General features: G+C 49.6%; 1 non-coding gene across 1 annotated transcript; it reads right to left on the reverse strand.

The window, feature by feature from the left end:
• Positions 1–5,277: 5,277 nt before the first annotated feature.
• Positions 5,278–5,351, reverse strand: TRNAA-CGC (transfer RNA alanine (anticodon CGC)). Its single transcript has one exon. It is a non-coding gene; the product is annotated as a tRNA-Ala (tRNA).
• Positions 5,352–5,643: the final 292 nt, after the last annotated feature.

Here is a 5,643-nt window from a genome sequence, read left to right on the forward strand (position 1 = left end):
CATCTTGTGGCACTATGGGGGCCGCCCTCTTACTAGTGTCCCCTGGGGGGACGTGTCGGTCGGCCTGCATAGTGCCAATATCGGTCCACTCACCAGCCCTCTCGCAGCAACATGCATGTCGCAGAAATAAGCAGACAAGACAACTTTTGTTGGAGGAAAAATTGCTGCAGGTTTATTAGCATATACACATGCCAACATGGTGGGTTATCTTACAGGCGATCCAAAGGCAAGCGAGCGCCCCTCGCGGCCTACCGTCTGATGGGCCAATTTGCAACGTGGCCTTAGCCAATCGTTGCTTAGCGGTTGTGGTGAGGTGATAGCCCCTCCCATTTCCGGTGAACCATTGTTCCACCCTCTTGCTCACGACCCCCCCCTATGAGGGGCGGAGCGTTCAAGCGACCCCCGGTTGTACAGGTTTCCAACCGCCCGTAGAATAGCGGGGAGCCATCGCACCCCAGGGTCCACTGCACAGACTCCCTGGGGATATTATGGCCTCAGCATCATTTGTGCTCCTGAAGAGGGTACTTCCGGCTACCTTTCCGCCTCTGGATCGCCCTGTAACTCCGCCACAGCCCTGGGTGTGGCGACCGTCGCAGCCAGGGCCCCCCACCAAGGCCGGCATTCCTCCTACTATTTCTAGCGCGTTATATCTAGGGCCACTCCCCTAACCAGCCTGAACATGTCCATCATTAGATCGGGCAGGAGTGCCAAAATGTCCTCCCATAGCCCCTAGCGCTTGGCGTAAATCCTCCCAAGTCTAATGCCAGAACCCCAAGACTGATAATCGAACACTATCACCACCACAGGCTCTAGCTGAAGATTGGCTACCCATGACCTGGCAAGGCCTGTCAAAGGCCAATTCCCCCACCCCTTAGTTGACTACCTAACCCTGGGGAAGGAGAACTTGCAGTAAAACCTGAAGGGGGGGTCAGTGACCGCAATGACCAGCGCGATACATAGTAAAAAGATCCGTGGTGCACACCCAAGGTGTCACGGTTAGGATTGGGGAATAAAGAGTAGTGTCCGATCACAAGACACTGCAAAATTTTGCAAAGTGTCAACCTGCACTACTTGCTGAACCATAGACTGGTCACGGATGCCTGGACCCTGCTAACCACTTGAGACCCTGATATATACGCCAGAATGGTGTCGATTAAAAGATAATGCGTCTTAAAGTTCCCTATTTGGTGGACAAGGAGTATCCGCTGGAACCAGTCTGTGAAAGTGTAAATACAGTGACACGCACCTCAGTCCTGAATACCCTTGCCTGATCCTCAAAAGGCACCTAGAGCCCGCTGCCCCCCGCAGCTCAGGCGAGGGAAAACTGGCCCAGAAACCCCAGACTGAGTTTCGAACACTATCACCACCACAGGCTTTAGCTAAAGATTGGCTACCCCTGACCTGGCAAGGCCTGTCGGAGGCCGTCCCCCACCCTTAGTTGACTACCTAGCCCTGGGGAAGTGAACTTGCAGTGAAACCCGAAGGGAGGGTCAATGAGCGAAAACATGCCAGATAAGAGAGCAGAGAGATGCCCCACAAGCCTACTTCCATCAAAATGTGCCAAACTAAGCTCTCCCCCATGCTCCCCTCAACATAATGCACCCCAACTAAGCAAGACAGTTGGTTGTGTTTGCCAAAATTTGTATAAAGGGTGGGACTTGTAGACTGTCTAGGATGATCTAGAAGAACCATCTCGTGGTGCATGCCTGTAAACCTTAACCTAATACACTGGTAGGACCGCACACTGTCTGGGCGCTAACATCTCTGACATGGGAGAAAGCAAGTAAGATATTTTTGTTGCCTAGACAACGCCCTTCTAACATGTGCGCAGTGTATCCTCGTGTTATCACATGTGCTATTCATCCTCCTTTCCCTGGCACTAGTTGGACCTAAGAGTATAGGACAAGCACCCTTATACAACTAGGAGAACAGATACTTGACCACTAGTACTTCCTGGTGAGTGGAAACTGCAAAGCAAGACCTTGCTTAGTACAAGAAAAACCCTAAATAAATTACTGTACAGGCGAAAGCTTACCAGTGGACTAAAACAGTTGACATCCACTACGTGTCAACCCAAGATTGTATAACGTAGAAGCCTGACACAAATAGCTTGTACACATCCAGACCCTAACCTTAAACTCACTAAAACAATCGCCAACATGGCCAAAACGCACCAACCCTTAGTCCAGCGAAAAACAAGAACGAGTCTAAAAGGGTCAGCCAGACCCGGGGCGGAGCAAGCTGGGATGCCCCGGTGGGGACCGTCTGGAGGAAGTATGAGAGTGTGCAAATGGATCCCGCATCCCCCTAGTGGCCCAGTGCCTGGGAATAAGGCACTGGTGAAGCAACTTACCTGAATGTTATTCGTGGGCCAACCTTGGCGCCCAACAGGAAGACTAAACTTTGACACAAAAGTTGCCCCTGCCCACCTGGACAGGCCCTCTCCCTTGCTGTGCGCAACCCTAAAAGTGTGTCACCAGTACATACCTACAGATAACTACTGGGAAAGGCCATGGAGTACCCCCCTAATGATTACCATACCAGACTCCCGCCAGTCTACCCAAGTGGAAAACCCTCCTGTCGACTATGAGTTGGGGCCAGAAATTGAATACGGAAATCAGCACCACATGGCAGAAATGTAAGGATGTCATGACACAGCACAAACATTACACATAAAACTGCTTCTCCCCTACAAGCAGTGTGAAACCGGGTTGCCACCTAGCCCCCCAAGAGCACCTAGCCCGGAACAGCGTCCAGATCCTGTACCGGAGGGTGCCCTGGCAATACCTGCTTCCGTTAACACCCGACCTTCGCAGAGGCCTGTGTACTTGCTCCTGAAATAGCAAGATGTTACACTCCAGTCCAGGACGTGCTGACTCAGAACCCACGCCCTGGCCCCAGATGTTCTTCCCCTGCGTCCGCTCCAAACTTTGGCAGGCCAGCCTGCCATGCTTTGTTATGAACAATATGGAGCGAACCCGTGCGTAACTGGAAAAAAGAACAGATCTGTGAAAACAGCCCCAAACAGCCTAACCCGGTAAACAAATTGCTCCTCTAATCTGGGCCCCTTACATGCGCCCTAGTTGTATGTCCCGAAGGGCCCATTCCAATATTGCACATGGGATGCCAGATATGCCCAGCCAGACCAATTGTCTACCGGCAACACATATGAAATATCTCCCCGGAGATCAAAATTATGCCCACACTCTGCAATACTTACTAAGCGAGCACCACAAGTAAATTCCTCGCAACCAACAAACTGGCCAGACTCATCAGTTGAGTAAAGGAGAAAAGAACCCATTATTGCACAGGAACCACCTGCACTGCTCAGCATTACCAGTTGCTCTCAAAGGTTACTTCCCTGGGGCGTAATATACGCGCCCCACAACAGGGACCAAATGACACCTGGAGAAAACCTGGGGTCCCAGGGCCTAGCTTGCTGCCCCCCCCAGTGAGCATTACCCTATACTTGTAGATAGACCATGTGGCCCAAGTGGGACGGGCAGATTCCTCAGCGCTGTTCCTGCATGTGGGACCTAGACAACCAATAGAAGCTCTGCCCCTCTCAAATACCAATGTATTTACTCCTCAAAGAGGCAGGGGCAAGAATGTCCCAGCACACTCCCAAGGCTAAGCCTGGTTGTCAGGTGTGATAAATGGCTTGTCCATATTACATTCCCTTTAGTGAGCTGGGTGACGCAAACCTTCTGTTGTGCCGAGGGCAGAGGTGTATTGGAGGTTCTAAACTAAGTCCAATCTGCAAATGCTGAGTCAGAAGAAGACCAGTGCACTTGAAGTGTGAGATGAGAATCGCCTATGTTCGTCCCTATACCATTATATTAAGGAACACCTCATCATCCCTGGCCTACCAGTAACACTCAATGGGCCCGATTCACAGAATGAACTTAAGACTCAATCCTAAACTTACTACTATTTTGGTATTCACAGAATGAACTTACTACTTTTGGTATTCACAGAATGCGCTTACTACTTTTGGTATTCACAGAATGAACTTACTACTTTTGGTATTCACAGAATGAACTTACTACTTTTGGTATTCACAGAATGAACTTACTACTTTTGGTATTCACAGAATGCGCTTACTACTTTTGGTATTCACAGAATGAACTTACTCATTTCGGTGTTCACAGAAGTTAGGACTACTAACTTTAGGACTCCTAAATGCTTCTGTGAATACCGAAAGGCCTGAAATAACGATTTTTCTCAATTTAGTAGTAGTAAAGTTAGGAGTCCTAACTTACTACTACTAAATTGAGAAAAATCCTAATTTTAAGACTTTCGGTATACACAGAAGGCATTTAGGATTCCTAAAGATAGGAGTCCTAACTTCTGTGAATACCGAAATGAGTAAGTTTATTCTGTGAATACCAAAAGTAGTAAGTGCAATCTGTAAATGCTTGTTTGCCATGCTGAAAGGCAGTGGGGCAGCGCTCCTCTGGCTTGGCGGAGTAGCCGCCACCGCAGTGATAGCTCTCATTGACGAGACCTATTGTTTTTGCCACTGCTTGTTTATGGTCCTGTTGTTTGGGCCACACAGTTGTAGTTTCAAGCTGCCTCATTTGGCAGTACCAAACTGGCCCAGAACACCATTGTCGTAACTGGGTCAATCTTGTACACTGCCAATCCGTGACCTTTACTCCGGAGTTTCCCTCTTGAAAAAAATATTGATAATTCTTTTTTTTTTTTGCGCTTACAGCGGCGCGCCTCCCCTTTCTAAGAGCTATAAACAACAGCTGATGCCACCGCCCCCCTTAATGATGACAGGTCAGCTGAGCCGAAGCACAGCGGTGCCTTGAAAAAGAGCCATGTTTGAAATCACAAACACATGAATGAACAAAACTCGTGACCTTTGCTCTTCTGTGGAGTCTTAGAGGGTGACGTCAGAGCTGGCTGCGGGTGATTGCTTGAAAGTCAACGAGGCTGAAAGAGTTTTTGGTGCAGGAGTGAGTTTGCTCTGTCAGTCTTCCAGCATGCTGAGGGAGGGGTACAGGTAGGGAGGGGGTGGCAACATCAGCTAACTAATGAGAGAAGGGGGTATCTCCGCGGCACTTACCTTTCCCGGACACAAGTCTGAGTAGCTGGACCAGTCACCCGTCCAAGTTTTATTTCTGTTTCTATTCTGATGCTTGCGGTCCCAAGACTACATGTACCAGAATGCAATGGGAAGAATCTGGCACGGAGGAGGAACCCACTCGGGTAAACGGGAAACCTGATTATCTGCAATGTAATAAAGTATCCGCGTGGACACAAAAGAACTGGAGATGCCGGGGATTGAACCCGGGGGGCCTCATACATGCGAAGCATGCGCTCTACCACTGAGCTACATCCCCTGGTGATGACGGGTCGTACGGTGAAGGCTGACCAGTGCAACTGAGGGAGTCTGATTCATTTGTGCAGGGGGTTGATCATCAAACATAGTACTGGCGTGGGCAGGGCCGGATTTAGGGAGGTGTCATCAATACAGCCAAACCTGGCTTGAAAAGAACTTGTGTTTTACCTGCTCAGAGTTGCGTCCCATTGAAGCGCTAACCTTGCGAGGCTGAGACGGAAACGCAGCATCCAAAAACTTATCACTGCCTGAAGGCAAACGCCGGCAGATACGCAAAACCTCACTGCTGCCCT

The sequence above is a fragment of the Lissotriton vulgaris genome, chromosome 1_1 (genome assembly GCF_964263255.1).
Source record: "Lissotriton vulgaris chromosome 1_1, aLisVul1.2, whole genome shotgun sequence".
NCBI lineage: Eukaryota > Metazoa > Chordata > Amphibia > Caudata > Salamandridae > Lissotriton > Lissotriton vulgaris.